This window comes from Plasmopara halstedii (genome assembly GCF_900000015.1).
Source record: "Plasmopara halstedii genome assembly, contig: Scaffold_1211, whole genome shotgun sequence".
NCBI lineage: Eukaryota > Oomycota > Peronosporomycetes > Peronosporales > Peronosporaceae > Plasmopara > Plasmopara halstedii.
Genome location: NW_020188126.1, coordinates 785,892 through 786,130, shown reverse-complemented (window position 1 = coordinate 786,130; position 239 = coordinate 785,892).

The window sequence follows — 239 nt, the reverse complement described above, 5'->3', positions numbered from 1 at the left end:
CATAATAAATTTTATCAAAATACCATTTTCTGTTTAAAAAATTATAAAAATAAACACCATATTCAGAAATTTTTAAATTATATAAAAATTTGAATTCAAAAAAAATAAATGAAAGCCGTAAATAATACACAAAAACTTATATTCACTTGTGCGTCATGAGATCGATCTGGGCTCGGGAAACAAATACTGCGTAACACGCCAATGGCCCCTGCCCAAGCAGTAGAGCGACGTCATTGACG